The sequence below is a fragment of the Siphateles boraxobius genome, unplaced genomic scaffold (genome assembly GCF_051911475.1).
Source record: "Siphateles boraxobius isolate OS27281-9 unplaced genomic scaffold, OSU_SipBor_1 77, whole genome shotgun sequence".
Taxonomy (NCBI): domain Eukaryota; kingdom Metazoa; phylum Chordata; class Actinopteri; order Cypriniformes; family Leuciscidae; genus Siphateles; species Siphateles boraxobius.
In genome coordinates this window covers 20,490,001-20,509,798 of record NW_027509205.1, presented here as the reverse complement: position 1 = coordinate 20,509,798, position 19,798 = coordinate 20,490,001, and the positions used below count along the sequence as shown (strand labels likewise).

Sequence of the window (19,798 nt, the reverse complement as noted above, 5' to 3'; positions counted from 1 at the left end):
CTGGGCCAAAGGAGAATCATTTTTTGCAACTCTGTAAATTCCTCTTCCTGTTGTTCCAGTTCCTATTCTAGTGTGACCAATTTACTCAGTTTAGTTCCCATCTCACATATTAGAAGTAAAACCTGCATTTCACATGATCATCTTTCTTTAGTGTGTAATGTTGCTGTTTGAGAATGAAAAAGGTCTGCACAAAGACCTTCCAGCAGGAGTTATTCTCTATATCAGTGTCAGTGTTTCTGAACTCCGTAAAACTCCATTGTAGTCTTGAGAATTCCTCCGGAACCGAGCACGTCACAATATTCCTCATTTAAATAAATAATATGCAGAATAAAGGGGCGGGGCCTGGTTGAGTTAGTTAGTAGTGTGTTGAAACTGGTGGTTATGGAAAATTATGTGCATTTCCTAAACACACTCGTATCGCTTGACCAATCACAACACACCGGTCCAGTGTGCTTTTCAGAAGGAGGGGCTTCATAGAGACAGGAACTAAACAGGGTTGCCAACTATGTTCGCAAGTTCTGTTGTTATCACCAGTTCAACGAGTCGTGTTTCCCGAAACCATCGTTCCAACAAACATTCGCAAACAGCATCACAAAGTTGTGTGTTTGGAACGACAGATCTCCACATGTGGTTAGAAGCAGATTTTCTAGTTTGCATAATGTGGACTCAATAAATCATTATCTTGAGACAAATAAGCAAGCTGACATTCAGTACAATATATATTTTATTTGGAATACATACAAATTTCATTTACGTCTTTTAGTTTGGTCAGGGATTTAAAGCGTTGTTTTTGAAGAGTGTGCGTGTGCGAACGTGCTCTTTTACTTAAGAACGAGACTATGATTTAATCTGGAAATAAAGCAAAATAACTGAGAAAAATTAGAAATAATCCTCAGATGCCATATCCGTAAAATAGCAAAACATCTAGCATTAATTCGATCTCAAACAGATGCATTAAAATAAGTTATTACTCCACCACCTGCGTGACATCAATCAAACTTGTTGAACGACAAATATTCGACAATACGGTTTTGGGAAACAGTCGTGACTAGCTAGTTGATTTCTTCAACGATGCGTACCGAGGTAGTGAAGCAGCACGTTACAACATGTACGGGAAACACACACCTGGGGTGCGTTTCTCAAAGCCAACTATGGTCGCAAGTTCCGTCGTTACCAATAGAGTTCAATGGAAATTGCGATCATAGTTGGCCAGCGATGCTTTTGGGGAACCGCACCCCAGAGCGTTACTGACAGACCGGGAATAGAGGAGCTGCAACAATGGAGAATATGGGGAAAATAATGTGTTTTTAAACATGAACATAAACATAAACTAGTAGAGCCCAAAAACTAAATCAAGACTTCGTAAAAGACACATCAGGTGATAAACAGGCTGGTAGTTCAACACTTCTATATAGCAGCAGAATGTGTTGCTTTAGTCCATGAAACCAGTGAATGTCTCAGCATCCGCAGCAGAACGGTGCTGTCAGACGGTGACAGCGCTTCTTTGTGGAACAAAAGACGTGAGACACACAGCTGCCGGTGCAACAAACTACAGCTGAGACAGTGGGAACGAGTCACTCGACGGTCAGACGCGGATGGAGTTTATCCGCTGAGACATTTAGTGTTAGTTCACAGAGAGTTTGGCCTATTGTTTGGGGGGGGTTTGTGTGTGTGTGTGCGTGCGTGCGTGCGTGCGTGCGTGTGTGCGTGTGTGTGTGTGTTTACTGGGTGAAATGAATGAAAAAAGAGATTAATAAACATCCTCTTCTGTATGGAGAACTAACAATGATTCAGCACATCAAAGGGAGGCTGTGTATGTGAATGACATGTTTGTGCAGTTGTTGTGCACAAGCATCTATATGCACCTGGGTCACGCAAACCCTCTGCAACCCTCATCAGTATGTGCGTCTCGCTGTCTTTCTCTCTCAATGCTAATACGAGACGCTTGCCGCATTGTGCTCGAATGGCTGTTCTGAACCTCCGTACGAGAGGTGAGAATCTCCAGGGATCTCACCATAGCAGGCGTTATTGTGATCTCTCTTATGTTTTGTGATGCGCCTTTCATATGCAATTCTCACCGCTTGCAGTTTGAGTGTGCGATACTCAGATATTTAAATGCCGTAGTGCTGCAAACCGAAGTGAATTTGATTGGACCGAGCACTCAGTTCAGCACAATGCCCAATTATTTTCTTAGGCTACTCTCTATTTTTGAGACTTGAAAATAGTCTTGTTTTCTGAAAAATGCAAAATTAATTGAGTTTATGCTTAAAGCAAGAGAAACTCACTTAAGTTTGATACATTTTTCAGAAAAGTCTTTGTAGTCTTGCATATATAAGTTTTACAAAAAATGCATTTCAGTTTGACTAAAGTCTGTTTAGACAGTGTATGCATGTATGTATGTGTTGTTATTTTTAATTGTAACTTTCGCAATACAAATAATGCAATTAAAGGCAATAAAAATACAATAATTTAGAAAATTATAAAAATATTTTTAATTGCTTAGAAAATGTATTAATTAATTAATTTTGTACCCGACTGTCACATTGTTTATGTAATCTTTTTAAAAATGTATATATTCATTATCACTCATTTTTCTCGCACAAGGCGACATTTTGAGTGCATGCTCTAGTTAGTCAGCTCACATGGTTTTGTAAGAGAACTGTTGTGTGAAATTTGTGTAAAGTGATTCAATGGTCTCGTGGTATTACAGTATGTGAAGTTTCTGCTTCAGAAATCAGGAGCTCTTCTGTAAAGATCAAACTTTGAGATTTTCTCAGCGTTCATCTCGATCTGATCTTCTAATCCTGCTTTCTGGCCTTTCCAGTGTTGATCCGTGTCTCCATTTGCCTCCTCGCTCTCATTCATGTTGAGTTGCTATTGGAAATGCATGTCTTCAGACTGTAAATGAGCGCTGCGGTCTGACAACTGTGGCGGTTTAATCAGGTATTCTATTGGAAACGCCGTCGCTGTGACAACTCTGTCAGTGTGGTTTTGCTTGTTAAAGACCCTGTCTCGCCCCGAGAAACACCCGAAAAAAGCCAACAGACAGATCCTACCGCCCTGCACAGATTGAGCCATGTAGTTACATGTACCGTGATGTGTCATAAGTGTTTTCTGACAAGATATTTTTCACACACCCACCTTTTTTTTTTTTCAAAGCTAAAGATAAAACATGTTTTCCCGTTTACTTACAGGGGAGAGAGTAGAATATTTTTGCTTACTATTTAAGACACTTAGCTTTAGCATATACTGTGAGGCAGTATAATTCGTTTTATTAAAGTCCCCCTTGTCACGACACAGAAGGGAACAGACGGTGGAAGTGAAGTATATTGAGTTTATTTACAAAAATCAAGTTTTTAATGTTGTTTACATGTCTATGTGGTGTTTTTTAATATGATTTAAGACCATCCATGTGCAAATTCATCAGTCAACACCAATGCTGTGTATTTTCTCAGTTTGGCTTACTGTATCTCTTTAAATGTTTTCCCCTAAATATCCAAAACAGAAGCAAATGTGTTAATTGTTGACATGCAGAGTATTTTGACTGCAGGCTTTGGCACATCTGAGCATAGATTGAGACGTTTATTGATATCTCTTCAGAAAATCTTGTTGACACTTGGACACTTGTTTTATTTAGGAGAAACATCTGAGAAGTATATACTTCTACAAAAGTCTCCTTTTATTCTCATTGATGTCTAAGAGAAACTGTTGAGATAAAGGAAAATACAGAGTTCTGTAGTGAAACTCTAGATGGCGCAGGCTGATTGGTCCTTAATGATGCAATCACATCATTCTTTATAGACCTTATGTAGCCCCGGCCCTTTTTAGTGCTGCGCTCGTTGTCTTTTGTCTTCCGGTCCGTATTTTCACAGCGATCTTGCGTATTTATAAATGAACGTCTCATTTTAAAATCTTCCCTGTCTACTGACATTTGTTAAGACATCTGTTTTAAACATTACAATCCTCATGATAACTTTTGTTAACTTTACATCAAGTAAATCCACTTCAAAAGTTAATTACTCCTGGACAGCAATGCCATAGAAATATACAGAGCGACCGCAAAAACGGAAGTTCAAAGACAATATTCTAAAAATGGCGGCGCCCTTGTTTCTTTGGCGCACAAGGTCTGTATGGCACAGCTGATTGGTTCCTGCTGTATTAGTAGCCAATGAGCTGCTCAATCTTCAAATACTTGGTCAGCATTTGCTGCAGCAGTTGCAGTGCGCTTTCACAAACCCTCCACCTTCCCCAGCTCCACCTGTATAGATCTGCTACGGGTAATTCATGTATGCTATATTGTAAAGCAACAGCATGTCTTACTTGCTCCAGCAGCATGTTGTGTATGTATTGGCAGTAGCAAGTCCTGTACTTGCTCTGCAGCAGCAGCAGCAACAATAACAGCAGCAACAATAATAGAAGCAACAATAACAGCAGCAACAATAACATAAGCAGCAGCAATAACAGCAGCAACAATAACATAAGCAACAGTAACAGCAGCAACAATAACAGCAGCAACAATAACAGAAGCAGCAGCAATAACAGCAGCAGCAATAACAGCAGCAACAATAACAGCAGCAGCAACAATAACAGCAGCAACAATAACAGCAGCAGCAGCTATAACAGCAGCAGCAATAACAGAAGCAGCAGCAATAACAGCAGCAACAATAACAGCAGCAGCAGGAATAACAGCAGCAACAATAACAGCAGCAGCAGGAATAACAGCAGCAACAATAACAGCAGCAGCAGCAATAACAGCAGCAACAATAACAGCAGCAGCAGCAATAACAGCAGCAACAGCAATAACAGCAGCAACAGCAATAACAGCAGCAACAATAACAGCAGCAGCAGCAGCAGCAATAACAAGAGGAACAATAACAGCAGCAAAAATAACAGCAGCAGCAATAACAGCAGCAGCAATAACAGCAGCAGCAATAACAGCAGCAACAATAACAGCAGCAACAGTAACAGCAGCAACAATAACAGCAGCAACAATAACAGAAGCAACAATAACAGCAGCAACAATAACAGAAGCAACAATAACAGCAGCAACAATAACAGAAGCAACAATAACCGAAGCAACAATAACAGAAGCAGCAACAATAACAGAAGCAGCAACAATAACAGCAGCAGCAGTGTAGCAGATCTATTCCACCAAGATCAAACATATCAACATTGTCATATCCATTACCAAATCAAACACTCAGAGAGTTGTCATCACAGAACTGTTTTTCCTCCGATGTTGCTCTTTTTGTAGCTCAAGAGACATAATGGAGTTCTTTCTAAATTTAAATATTTTTTTATCTCGCATATTTCTCCTACAGTTCCTGAGGGGAAATTAAAAAAAATTAAATACACAACATGTGCGTCACAAGTCTGTCATATAGGCGACATAAAATTATAATGAGAACATTATAATTGTGGGCTTAAGACATGGCTTTTAATGGTGAGACTTTTGTCTTTGTAATCAGGCTCTCAAAAACCATATACAAATTTGGATTCAGATTTATCAGCTATTATATATCGGTTATCGGCTTTCAAATATAAAGAACTATCGGTTTCTAATCTTCATCAGTGCATCCCTAATTATAGAGGTATAAATGAATGAAAGTTTAATGAGAAATGTTTGAGTTCATATTGAGATCTCTGACTTTTGATTACAGATTTTGGAGACTTGGCAAATCTCAGCACAGGTTGAGACATTATTGAGATCTCTTCTGATGACTAGGGTCTTTCTGTACTTCAGAAAGTCTCTCACATTTCCATTTAATCTCATTGACACCTAAGAGAAAATATTGAGATATTAAAGAGATCTCATTTGTGATTTCTCCATCGCCTGCTGCATCGTATAGCGCGAGTTATTATGCCTCTTCCACAGACGCCAAGCATTATGTATGAATTTCTGGAGAGCAGGGCGCTAAGCAGCCATTAGCTCCTGGATGAACCCACTGAGTCGCAGCGCTTTTTTCTACGACTCTAAATAAACTGAACTTCCCACTGGAATCATCACGGGTGGATGACAGACTGGAAATGGGATTTTGCTAGCGAGCAGATGAATCTCTAAATGGGAAGGCAGGAGGGATATTTGGCCATTTACCCCATAAAGATTTCATTTGACAAGCCTTCAGCCTCCACCCACTGCAATATCTGCGTGTGTGTGTGTGTGTGTGTGTGTGTGTGTGTGTGTGTGTGTGTGTGTGTGTGTGTGTGTGTGTGTGTGTGTGTGTGTGTGTGTGTGTGTGTGTGTGTGTGTGTGTGTGTGTGTGTGTGTGTGTGTGTGTGTGTGTGTGTGTGTGTGTTACTGAGTAAATCACATGTCAATCTAGCTTGTTAGTCTAGTTTGTTGTCTTGAGTGGGTCTTCCAGGTAGAGAACACCTACACGACAAACTTTATGTGTGGGCGAGTGTGAATTAGACAGCTATAAGGTGCCACAGACCAGTCAACGAATCTGTGACAGCAAAACGAATATCACTGGAAATGGTGAAAATATATTCCCACATTTATTCCCCAGATGGTGCGATTTTCGTTCAGAGCAAAACACAGCTTGTCGCAGATAATGTGTCTCCGGACGGGCAGAATATTGACAGTCTTTTGTCTTTTTTGAATGTGATTTAGTGTGTTTGGTAATGTGTGTTTTGACTAGTGCTGAGATTCAACGTTTTTGTTCTGCTTATTCAGATGGGATTTGTATTTCACAGATTTGTGATTTAAATCTCATCTGAATTAAACACATCTGTGTGGGTTTTTTTTACACAGTCTCTGTAAAAGAGCAAATAACTTGTTTTCTGCTCTTTGAGAAATCGAATCCAATCTAGATATGAATGTCTGGGATGGCGGAATACAATTTTTTAATGAACCGGAGATGTTTGGCATTTTTTTAAATATCGCCATTGACCGATACGCTTTTCTGTTTGTAAAATGTGTCGGAAGCGGGACTTTTATTTTGTCTCGTTTCATCTTCATTTGTTTACACCTAACTCTGTTTAACCGTCGTATCTATTATGTTTTATCGGAAGATATATCAGTTATCGGCTTTCAAATATAAAGAAATATCGGTCTCTGCCAAATATTTTGTATCAGTGCATCCCTAATTATAGAGGTATAAATTAATGAAAGTTGAATTATATGAATGTCTGTGATTGCGTAATATTATTTTGTAATGAACCCGAGGTATTGGCATTTTTTAAATATCGGCATTCCGATGTGTCGGAAGCAGGGCTTTTATTTTGTTTAATTTCATCGTCATTTGTTTATGACGGTTTCTGTCTAACAATCCTATAATACGTTATTTGATAGAAATGTTGAATAAATGCCATCTGCAAAGTATTATAGCGTTTGCTTTTATATTATTAATAATAAAAAGACAAACACTACTTTCTCATTTACCATCAGCATATACGCATTATATCATGTAAACAAATCTTTGAATATCTAATAAACATTTCATTTCATTTATTCATTCATTCATTCATTCATTCATTCATTCATTCATTCATTCATCCATTCATCCATTCATTCATTCATTCATTCATTCATTCATTCATTCATCCATTCATTCATTCATTCATTCATTCACAAACACACACGAGAGAACTTCACTGGAGACGCACGATCTACAAACATCAAACCCTTCATTTCAAACTATATAATTGCCCAATATGTCATATTGTGCCATTTTCACTGTGTGCTGTATGTAAAACTAATTCCATTCCAGACATAACCACACATTATTTTTAAAGACATAGTCAGCATCTTGCTGTGTACACTTACTGTGCATTATGCAAGTATATATCCCGAAGCATTAAACTCATTATCAAAAATGTTCTGCTGTGCTGATTTAAGTGAGGCAGAACTTCTTAGGTTCTTCAACAGTCCCATGTTGTTGGTGTTTTCTGGACTCTACACTAAAATAAGCCCGTGACCCTGTGACATCAGTTCCTCTCAGCGTTTTCTTCTGCTTATATTGCTGTTAGTGCCCGCAGAGAATGTGTTCATATATAATTTAGCGGTCCTTCACAAGGGGGCCTCAAATTGGGTCTTTCTTAGAGGCGAGACTGGCGGACCTTGACGGAGAATGTTGTAGAATTTCGTATATTATTTTCCTAACATACAGTAAAATGCAATGGACATTCTGTCTGATTATGATGTGAGCTTGTATTGCCTCCTCTATGATGTCATAGTTGTGTCGCAGTGTGGGTGGAGAGAGAGATGGAGAGAGAGATGGAGAGAGAGAGATGGAGAGAGAGATAGAGAGAGAGATGGAGAAAGAGATGGAGAGAGAGAGATGGAGAGAGATAGAGAGAGAGATGGAGAGAGAGAGATGGAGAGAGATAGAGAGAGAGATAGAGAGAGAGATGGAGAGAGAGATGGAGAGAGAGAGAGAGAGAGAGAGAGAGATGGAGAGAGAGATGGAGAGAGATAGAGAGAGAGATAGAGAGAGAGATGGAGAGAGAGATGGAGAGAGAGAGATGGAGAGAGATAGAGAGAGAGAGAGAGAGAGAGAGAGAGATGGAGAGAGAGAGAGAGAGAGAGATGGAGAGAGAGAGAGATAGAGAGAGAGATGGAGAGAGAGATGGAGAGAGAGATGGAGAGAGAGAGAGAGAGAGAGAGAGAGAGAGATGGAGAGAGAGAGAGAGAGATGGAGAGAGAGAGAGATAGAGAGAGAGATGGAGAGAGAGATGGAGAGAGAGATGGAGAGAGAGAGATGGAGAGATAGAGAGAGAGAGAGAGAGAGAGAGAGAGAGAGAGAGAGAGAGAGAGATGGAGAGAGAGAGAGAGAGAGATGGAGAGAGAGAGAGATAGAGAGAGAGATGGAGAGAGAGATGGAGAGAGAGATGGAGAGAGAGAGAGAGAGAGAGAGAGAGAGAGAGAGAGAAGAGAGAGAGAGAGAGAGAGAGAAGAGAGAGAGATGGAGAGAGAGAGAGAGAGAGATGGAGAGAGAGAGAGATAGAGATAGAGAGAGAGATGGAGAGAGAGATGGAGAGAGAGATGGAGAGAGAGAGAGAGAGAGAGAGAGAGAGAGAGAGAGAGAGAGAGAGAGAGATGGAGAGAGATAGAGAGAGAGATAGAGAGAGAGATGGAGAGAGAGATGGAGGGAGAGAGAGAGAGAGAGAGAGAGAGAGAGAGAGAGATGGAGAGAGAGAGAGAGAGAGAGAGATGAGAGAGAGAGAGATAGATAGAGAGAGAGAGAGATGGAGAGAGAGAGATGGAGAGAGAGAGAGAGAGAGAGAGAGAGAGAGAGAGAGAGAGAAGAGAGAGAGAGAGATGGAGAGAGTGAGATGGAGAAGGGAATGAAACGGTTCACAGGAGCTGTGTGTGCAGACGCCAGTAGGAGTGAGCAAGAAAAACAAGCCTGTGTGTTCACTGACATTGTTGTGCAAGATTGAATCCCTCTGTAGAATATGACACCAGATAGTTCAAATACTCCTGCTGTTTGACCCGTGTGGTACTGTAGATACTGCTGCCAAAAACATCGTTCTTTATTGACGACCATTCAAAGATACAGTAACTGTGTGTTTTAGACAGGAAAAAATTTATATATATATATAATATATATTATATTTTAACATTTAATTTTAGTTTTTGTTTGTTAAATTCATTATTTAATTGTTTATTTAAATATTTAATTATAGTTTTATTTATTTACAGCTGAATGCTGTTTTAACATAAATAGATCAACATCATCATCATCAATCAACATTTAAATAATGAGTAATTACAACATCAAATCCTTCTTCCAAAATGTGTTTTTGTCTTACCCTAATTATGGTAAGCATAATTAATTATAAGTAGGGCTGGGAAAAGATTAATCGCGATTAATCGCATCCAAAATAAAAGTTTGTGTTTACATAATATATGTGTGTGCACTGTGTATAATTATTTTGTATATATATAAATACACACACATGCATGTATATATTTAAGAAATATTTGCATGTATATAATGTATATATTTATTTATAATTTATTATATATATTATAAATTATATATAATTTTTTTATATATAAATATATTTTCTTTCTTATATTGTGTATGTGTTTGTGTCTTGTCAGATCCGTAAACAGAGAAAAGTTGCTCCAGTAACTTTGAGGTTAGGTGTGTGTGTGTGTGTGTGTGTGTGTGTGTGTGTGTGTGTGTGTGTGTGTGTGTGTGTGTGTGTGTGTGTGTGTGTGTGTGTGTGTGTGTGTGTGTGTGTGTGTGTGTGTGTGTGTGTGTGTGTGTGTGTGTGTGCGTGCATGCGTGCATGCGTGCGTGTGTGTGTGTGTGTGTGTCAGAGGTTAGTTGTCACAACGAGTGAGAAAGGTTGACATGGAGAAGTTGATATAAATCTCCAACCTTAACCAAACGCTGAACAGAGGAGAGTCTGCTGGCAGAAAGAGAACGAGACAGAGCTCGTAATAAAACAAGAATCAACATCGGCTTGGCTTTTCAATGATGACGAGAACTGAGGGATTTGAAATGTTGTAAAATCGTGGCAGAGATGATGGTGTTTTTATTACTCTACATGTGAGTAAGGTGTTTTATTGAACAGATACACAGCCATACAGTATGTAGCTCTTTAACAGTGTTCAATGTAAAGCATTATCTATTGTGAAGATCATTTCATTATGGTTGCTGTCTATTAATGGATAAAGCTTATGTTTTCAGCTAGTCAACTTGAAATCCTTTCCATCTAAACTGGCCATATCTCTTAAGCCTAGTAGTGAATGTTTTATGAGCGGTTGGAGAATCATATTCATCCACAGTCACACAGAGCCGAAGAACAATGTTCTTCCTCAAAATACATGCAGTTTTGTTTTTTAACTGCTGGAGGGCCGAAAGTTACATAGCTAAGACTAAAACAATAAATAAAAATAAATAAAATATTTTTGTGACTTGAAATAAAATAAAAGCTAAATGAAATAAAATATTTTAAAGAAACTTAAATGCATATAGCCTTATGAATCCATAAATAACCTTAATGTATTTCAGCTAGTTGCCAAGCCAATATTTCTAATTTTCATTTAGTTTAACTTGATGTGCTAAAATAACTAAAACAAATTAATTAATAAAATTAATAAAAAATGTTTTAAAGATGACAAAAACACAACTAAATTACTAAAACTTTAAATTTAAAATGAAAAGAAAAAATTGAAAAAAAAAATTAATTCAAAATATTATATCAAAATATTATATTAAAAACTACAATAATATGGTAAATAACATTGGACCAGACATTATAAAAAGTGAGGATGGGATTAACGGTTCCTGGTCACGTCGAGTCATTTTTAGGACTTCATTGCATTTACAATCATATTTTCTAGTTATTTTCCCAAGCTTATCTTTAAAGGGCATCAAACACTCTCTATGAAGATGAAAAAGATGAAAAGGGTGAAGAAACGCTGTCTTATAAATCAAATAAATTAGCTATTTATAAGAGCGTTAGTTGAAGAATCAAAGCTTTCGCAGGGCGTCTATCACAGCGGCCGACGGTGTGTGTTTCTGAAACAGAGTCCAGCAGCATTAAATAATTGACGATATTTGTTTTTGCATAGTCATGCTTCGGATGAGAGTTAATCTTGCTTTCATCTACTCTCACAAAACAAGCTCCTGTGAGAACTGTAACCTCTCAAACCTCTGCTGCTTTCTTTTACACATTAATGATGGCTTCTCCACCGCTCTCAAACATTTCCCTTGACTCATTCATTCTGGGTGTTATTGTGGTGTTTTTATTTTCCTGCTTGGCACTGTTTATTTATTACTGTCACTGCAAACCCTCTAATACTGACTGTGATCAGTGAGCTGTAATATCTCTGGAGAACTCTAACCGTAAGCATTCGCGTTTCTCAGTCGTTTGGCTAGCGAAAGGCATGGCTGGATGCAACTGGCATTGGGAATGATAACAAATAATATAGACTCATTATCTTTCTCTTTGTAGACATATAACTTTTGTCCGTTGTTGCTTATTATACTATATGAGTCTTGTTGCACAGGCTATGTTCAGAACAACATACCAGAGTATGCTAATTTTCTACATACTGTACATTTAATGGCCACTACATTTCCAAAAATGTGCAAAAATGTTTTCACAATGCAATGCATTGAGCTTGACCTTCCATTTCCATTGTGACGAATAAAGCCATGATGTTTGATGTTTAATGTTTTTATATTTAATTGGACTGTCAAATGTTTTAAGACAAAATTGGATTTCAAATTCAAAAATAAACAGTTTTATATCTGACATAGCTGAAAGCCTCTTGCTGAATTAAACATGCATGTAATGAGTTCATATGACAGCAATATCTATCTATCCATACATCCATCCATCCATTCATCCATCCATCCATCCATCCATACATCCATCCATCCATCCATCCATCCATCCATCCATCCATACATACATCCATACATCCATACATCCATACATCCATACATCCATCCATATATCCATCCATCCATCCATCCATCCATCCATCCATCCATCCATCCATCCATCCATCCATATATCCATCCATCCATCCATCCATCCATCCATCCATCCATCCATCCATACATCCATACATCCATCCATCCATACATCCATCCATCCATCCATCCATCCATCCATCCATACATCCATACATCCATCCATACATCCATATATCCATACATCCATCCATCCATCCATCCATATATCCATCCATCCATCCATCCATCCATCCATCCATACATCCATACATCCATCCATCCATACATCCATCCATCCATACATCCATCCATCCATCCATACATCCATACATCCATCCATACATCTATACATCCATACATCCATCCATCCATACATACATCCATCCATACATACATACATACATACATACATACATCCATACATCCATACATCCATACATCCATCCATACATACATCCATACATACATACATCCTTACATACATCCATCCATCCATCCATCCATCCATACATACATACATCCATCCATACATACATCCATACATACATCCATACATACATCCATACATACATCCATACATCCATACATACATACATCCATACATCCATACATCCATCCATCCATCCATCCATCCATCCATCCATACAATGTTTGCTGGATTTTGATTGTTTCTGTTTATTGACAGTAATGAGCTGAAGCATCTTTAATTGCTTCATGTGCACAGATATATAATGTTCTCTTGTGCCTCTGATAATGTAATCTTCTCAGTTATGATACATTTTAAATGATAATTAATGCTGATTTTGCATTGGACATTAGCGTGGTCTGGCTTTAAAAAAAAAAAAAAATGTAATACTGCTGTGTGCAAAATATCCAGCTCTGAATAAAACCGAATGGCTGATGAAATAAAGGTTAACAATGATCCCAACTTTATTGCATTGTTTCTTTTTGGTGACAAGAGTAATTGATCAACCCCAGGACTAAAATCATCATATTCAGGGACAGGGAGATCTCCATTCCCTTTCATTAGCTTTGAGTGAGCTGTTCGTACTCGCTTTGTTTATTGAATCTGCTGCTGAATTCATTTGCTTCAGACCTTGGTGCAATAAAGCCCACATTATATCGCTGAGGGAATTGTTTTAAGGATATTTAATCAGGACAGGATAAGAATACATTTTCGGTGACTCAGAAGCTTTACCTGAACTCAATTTGAATGCTTCTCAGACCTTGAAATGATTGTCAATGGAGAATCATTATTAGACAAACATTTATTCGGGAACATTCTTAAATCCTGTTTAGTCTAGTAAGGTTTAACTTAGACTGAATCTTGAGCTATTAGCGGTGTTTGCCAAAACAATCGCTCATATTTAGGATGTGCATAAACTCATGACTCTAATTATTTGTGCTATGAATTATGTGGCTTGTTAAAGAGAACAACAATTACTTTTTCTTAAAGGTGCAATGTGTAAAAAATTTGAGTATCTATTAACAGAAATGCAATATGACATCCATAACTATGTGTTCAGTGGTGTATAAAGAACGTACTTAATAAACCGTAATGTTTTTATTACCTCAGAATGAGGCATTTATATCTACATAGGCGCGGGAATCCCCTTCTATGAAGGTCGACATATTGTGACGTCATGTTTCTACCGTGGCCGACAGCGAACAAACAGCGCAACAGAGTGCCTTGAAAGAGAAGCCGCAGAAAGCTAGAAGCTAGCCATAAACACCGTGAGTAATGACTTTTCCCTTGTCAGTGGTGTAAAATATGTAGTTGGATGGTTTCATGTAACTTAATTCTTCTCCCTCGCTGTGTTATGGCTTTGCTATGTGGGGATAAATATGCTGGTTACGTTCGTGAGACAGCTGATTAGTACTCTTGTCATTGACCGTAAAACAGTTACGGGAATCACCAACCCGTCGATCTTGGAAGCATTATAAGTCGATCGTGTTTCCAAAATCAGAGAAAAAAAGCCTATTGTGTGTAGTAAATGGTGTCTAGGGGATGCGGGGGCGCGCGCGCTGTTACAATCACGTTATTTTTGCCGCACGCACCTTTGGGCTCATGCGGACGCGTCCAGTATAAACAAGGCTTACCGCTTTAACCAGCTCAGCCACAGTAACAGCTCATATTAGCCAGCTAACTTTTACTACCCTGTTAGAAAAAAATATATAGTTGCATAGTTTCATGTGGTTCTTCTCCCTCACTGTATTATGGGTTTTCTATGTGGGGAGAAATGTGCTGGTTACGTTCGTGAGACAATCAAAATTACTATTATTATATTACGTATTAAGACCCTTGATCCTCACCTGACTATGGCTTTGTAAACTTTATCCATGATGTGGTTTATAATGGACTGTGGTACAGAAACTTGGTTTACTCTGGCTATTCTCTGCCGTCTCAGACGACGATGTTTGTCCCGTTTTCGCCACCGTAGCTTCTTCGAAAGGGAGGGGTGAGCGGTGGGCTGAGCCCTTAGTGTAAACTCGCAACCGAACCGCTAGATGTCGCTAAAAGTCACACACTGCACCTTTAACAAAAAACAGTGTTTTGCTTTTTGAAACACCATACAACACCACACATACAACACAACACAATGCAAAGACTGAACGTTTAGTCAATCATTAGTCTCTGGATTGTGGTATTATATTCTGGCTAATTATCTGTGAAGATTAATTTCATCCTCTTGAGCTGCTTAAACACTGAATGTGTTCATTTGAGAGGAATATGAAGGTTCTGATGTGAATGTCTAACTGAGCTGCCGTCTGCTTCCAGAATGACACAAACCGCACTGAGGATTTGTCCGAATGTGAGGAGCGCTCCGGACTGTCCGTTCAGTCTCACGCAATGATGAGCATGTAAAGAACTCGACCGAGGTAAGTACACTTTTATTAAAGTTGTTCTCAACTGGTGTTTGCTAAAGGGCTCAGATTGGACAGCTAGTGATGAATGAACACACACTCAAAAAAGGTGTATGTGATCCGTATTAGATTTAAACACATTTTCTTTCCTTGATCAAATAAACTAAATGGTCCATTCTCTTGTTCCATTAAGATTTATACAAAATGTTTTATTAAGTTTTTTTTACTCTCTTAAAATTCTTAATTCGTAATATGAATAATATGTAAGAAGTATTCAATTCAATTTCATGGAATTTTACTATGCAATTGAAACTCATAAATCTGGAAAAAGGGCTTAACTGTTTTGGGTGCAGGGGAAAAACAGAAATGTAGTTTTATTGAAATGTATTATTTGTAGTTTAAATTTATTAAAATGTATTATTTAAATCAAATAAAATACATTATTGTTAATTAAAATAAGTTGTTTAAAACATTCTTTAATATTTATAATATTTATATTACTTATATTACTTATATATAATTTATAACGCTGTTTATTAAAAAAAACATTTAATGTGTTATTATTTAAATTTATTTAAATTATTATTTAATTAAAATTAAATATTGTTAAAATATATTCTTTAAACACTATTTTTATTATATATATATATATATATATATATATATATATATATTCACAGATAATTAGCCAGAATATAATACCACAACAAAAATATTATCATTGAAATGTATTATTACAATAAAATAAAATAAATGATTGTTAATTAAAATTAATTGTTTAAAATAAGTTGTATCTATTATATGCTATATTATATATTTATAATACTTATATTTATACTTTTATATGTATATATATATATATATATATATATATATATATATAGCCAACAAAAAAATATATTGGAAGGGTTTTCACCTTCCTTTTTAAAGTTAATAATCCTGTTTATGTCATTTTAAGTACCCATGATAGTTGCATTTTGTTATTTGCATTCAGCACCATTGACCTGCAGCCCATGTTTGGTTTACGACACACCAGTTGAGAAGCGCTGTTTTTTCTGAAACGCCTTTGAACACAAGCATTGTGCCATTGCTGTTTTTTTATCACTTTCCCAGCGCAGTGGCCTTGGTTGTGCTGATTTGCTGCATGTGTAATGTACTTCAGAACGGGAAGATCAAGTTTGTGCTCTCGCAGTCTTGTTCGATCAATAATGAAACGAGGTCTTGTAAGAATTGCCTAGCACCCTCTCAGACTTGTCTTTTTGCCTAAATCTTGACTGGAAATGGAGAATCAGTGGTGGCTTATGCATGCATTAGATTTTGAGGCTCCGAACTCTCCTAAAGGAAAGGCAGACTTTTTTTTGTCGAAAAGATAAATGACTCCCTATCGGAGCGCTGGTGGACTATAAACGAATTCATCTGTACAATGTCCCCTAACCGCAACAACGTGCACGTAGGCAACATAGTCGACAAAACCAATTTGATTTAACCTTCATGACATGCTCATTTTTTCTAGTTGATCCTATAGTGTTCTTGAGATTGAATGAGTGGCCCCTGGGGGTCGTTGTTGTATATGAAGAGTCAAACATTGAGATTTGTGTGCAGATTGATGGGCTGCCTGCCAATTGTTCATCAGCCGGCTGTACGCACCACTTGCTCGAGCGCAGATTTATGAAGTCATAATGCCGATGAGTGACCTCCACTGAGGAAAAACCACGGCTGCGTTTTCATCACTTTGATGGGAGCTGCATCTTTACCTTTGCCAATAACTTTTAGACGGACGATCCATCCAAAACTAGAACTTTACCGGATACGTGTTGAATTGTGTGGTCGTATTGTGAGACAACTATAAGCAAGCTATTTATTCCTGTGATGGTAAAGCTGAATATATAAAATCTTCAAGCCCATGTGAGAATGGCTTGTTGTAGTTTATGCATAATTAGCCTGGCTCCGCCCTCCTACGCACTTCCGCTCAATTTCATTTTCCTTCAGTATTACGTCTGGGATTGCGCTGTAGACTTTGGTTTTCTCCGAAATCAATTTTTTACCGGGCCAATCAGCGAACAGAGGGAGTGGCTGAGAACGATGACGTTGATGTCGACTCGTGCGTTATTTTGAGTTGTAGTTCAAAATAAGAAAGATGCTAGCGAAGCCATTCGGTCCGTTGTGGCAACGCTGCCGAATATCAAGAAGTTAAAGCCGGAGCAAGAACAATCTTTGCTTAGTTTTGTGTTTATGGCCATCCCACGGGGTTCGGGAAAAGACATATGTCACGACCAAACGTCAGCGATTGGTTATGGCAGATAGAGTGACTCTGGGCAGATCCAATAGTTTTAGACTTCAATAGATTACCCGCCTACAAGGAAGTTAACGCTTGTCAATGGAGCGGTGCCAGACTCTCTGTACAAATGAAATGTACGAGAGTCTGGTAGAACCAGGCTAATGCATAATACCATGATATTGCCATTTTACATTACAGATCTTTCCTCGTGAATTTCCGGCATCACGGGCTTGAGAACAGGGCTTTCTGCCCTGAAAAGCTAAAGGTCATCCACACTGAGCTCTGACATATTGCTCTGAAGTCAATGCAATGATGATCTGTTGGTGAGTGACAGGCGTTTGGATTAATGAAAGCCTTGAAGACGTGATGACCTCAACTGAAGATCATTTCTCACATAGCGTCTCACTCTCTTCTAGCAGTTCTGGAGGAGATATTTACCCCATGCAAGTTTGACAAAGACTGTGTTGTTCACTTCATTATTGATCAGATGAAAATGACATCATAGCATTTGTTAGTTAGCATGTAAGCATCAACTAATGGAAAATGCAGCTTTAGTTCTAAACACAGCTAACAGGAACTTTCTGTCAAGGTTCTCTCAAAGTTATAAACAAACGTTCTTCCAGTAACATTAAATAGAACGTTCTTTCAAAGTTATCTAGTATTAACTCTTTCTTTCCGGCTTTCTGTGTTACGCATCTTCTGAAAGAGTACTGAATCTCAAAACACAGGCAAAGAAGCAGAAACAATACTTGTAGAAGTCTTTGAAAAAACTATTTTCTCAGCTTTTTGTTCAAAATGTTGCTTTTTTATGAAACTTTTATGAAAACTTATGGAAGTATTGATAAAAAAGAATGCATGAAGCTAGAATAAAACTGTTTTTTTATTTTAAAGCAGATGCTCTGTTCTTTCTTTTTATATGTGTGTTCAGATATTCATGCAACAAAATTCTTCTGGGGGCCATGACAGTTTTGTGAAAATGATCAAAAATGCTGGCGGTGGCAGGCAACTATTTTAAAAAAATGCTGGCGGGGAAAGAGTTAATAATGTTCTAAAAACATTAGTACAAAACATCAACTGTACCTTGTTCATGTAACATATTTTTTTTCTTGAAACCTTTAGTTGGATGTTCATCTAACATTTTTTAAATGTAGCACTCGTTACTCTTGAATGTTCTCTTAATATTCCAAAATGTTCCCATCATGTTTGCAAAATGATAAAATGGAATTTTTCCATTTTTAAATCATTTTAAAAAGAGGACGACCTAAATATCCAGAGAACATTGAACAATAATGTTTTGGGAATGTTAGCAAAGCCCTTTTAGAACATATTTTTGTTAGCTGGGTGAATTTTCCCAGTTATTTATTTAAAAAATGTAAATGTTAAATCAACTAAATCAGTTCAGCATGAAGCATTCAACAGTTTAATAGCTCTGATCATCTCCATGAGATCCATTATACCTGAACACACTCACAGCAGAGACGCATTAAAAGCAAGGGAATCTAAATATACAGACTTTTATTAGAAATTTAGTGTTTCTGGTTGTGTTGGATTTTTACAGAATCATTCATGTCTATAGTGGCAGAGGTGTGTGTGGGTTATGTCTTAGCAAACAGCACTGATCCAGCCATGTCTCAGTGCTGGACAGAAACAGTGTGACTGGTATCATAGGATGTCATTGTGAGTGTGGATGTCCTCTGTGCTTCGTCCTCGGGCTAAATGATTCAGCAACTTCACATGAGAATGACAGAGATTACAGCGCACGCTTGCGTTCAGCAGAATCACACACATCAGCGTCTGACTGTGTTTGAATAGCTCAGAGAACACATGACTGAGAGTCATACTGTGCTCAAAGAAGGTGCTCTCTAACTTTAGTTTAGACATTGTCAATACTGGATCGATCAAACTCCTAAACAGTGCACAAGATCACAGATTCATTCCAGCAGTTTTTCTGTCTGGGATTATTACAGAGGAGGACTGCTTCCACACCTCTCTCATTCTGTTTAGTATGTACAGTATGTGATGGTTTTATGAGATATACAGTAAAATGCAGAGATAGACTGAGGTCTCACTATGTCACATCATTTTCTCTCTGAGTCACCCTCATTTTGCTCTTGTTTATGTCAGAGGACAAACAAATCGAGAGGGATGCTGGGAGGCTCGAACGCTAGCATGAATGTATCTTTTTTTTTAAAGAATTTTATATTTTATGAGGAAATTATGAGCCTTACTT

General features: G+C 37.8%; 1 protein-coding gene across 2 annotated transcripts in view; it reads left to right on the top strand.

The window, feature by feature from the left end:
• dlgap4a (discs, large (Drosophila) homolog-associated protein 4a) overlaps nucleotides 1-19,798 on the top strand; it is a 224,764-nt gene that overhangs the window by 42,930 nt on the left and 162,036 nt on the right. For both annotated transcript variants that reach the window (XM_077218588.1, XM_077218587.1), the window contains exon 2: nucleotides 15,205-15,305. The gene's annotated coding sequence lies outside the window, so the exon portion shown is untranslated. The remainder of the gene's footprint in view (nucleotides 1-15,204; nucleotides 15,306-19,798) is intronic.